Source organism: Halyomorpha halys, unplaced genomic scaffold (assembly GCF_000696795.3).
Source record: "Halyomorpha halys isolate HHAL.00 unplaced genomic scaffold, Hhal_1.1 Scaffold887.1, whole genome shotgun sequence".
NCBI classification, from domain to species: Eukaryota; Metazoa; Arthropoda; class Insecta; order Hemiptera; family Pentatomidae; genus Halyomorpha; species Halyomorpha halys.
Window position 1 is genome coordinate 46,438 of NW_027116452.1, and position 666 is coordinate 47,103.

Consider the following 666-nt stretch of genomic DNA (forward strand, 5'->3'; position numbering starts at 1 on the left):
TGGGTTTGGGTGGTAAGGGAGTTTATTATGGAAGGAATAATATCGGGTTCGGGCTAGATCGGTTACATAAGGAACATTTAGGCCTTTATGGATGGTTTTATTAGTAACAAAATAAGGAGCATTGAGAATTTTACGAACTGCACGTCTTTAGGAACTTCAACAAATTCTTCCAATTTTCTGGCAGTAAGACTTGACGTTGTCCCCGGAGGCCAAAGACGTTCTTGATGATTCCAGGATATGCTCCATCGTCAGGGTAAATTTACAACTATAACATGTCGGTGAAGTATTTCTTTCAAGAAGGTGCTTGTTCGTTAATCTTGTATGTCCTATCCTGAGCCGGCTTATGATGGATTGTTCACGCCGATTTTCGATAATTGGCGGTAGTGGTTGAGTATCACCAAGTGTTGTCTTCATTTTATTTGTTTAAAGTACCTTGGACGAAAAACAGCGCCAGGTGGATTAGATGGAGGGTGTCTTGTCAAATATTTAATGGGCTATAAATAAGTTTATGACCTTTACCTTCGTAGGAAAAGTAGTTTTCATGATATTTGCTAAAATAATTGATTTATAATTGTTCGGACAATAAGTTTGATTTATGAAAAACTTCATTTCACATTAGAGCTGTTTAAATTTACTACAAAATAGTTAATTATGTTTATCTTTGTA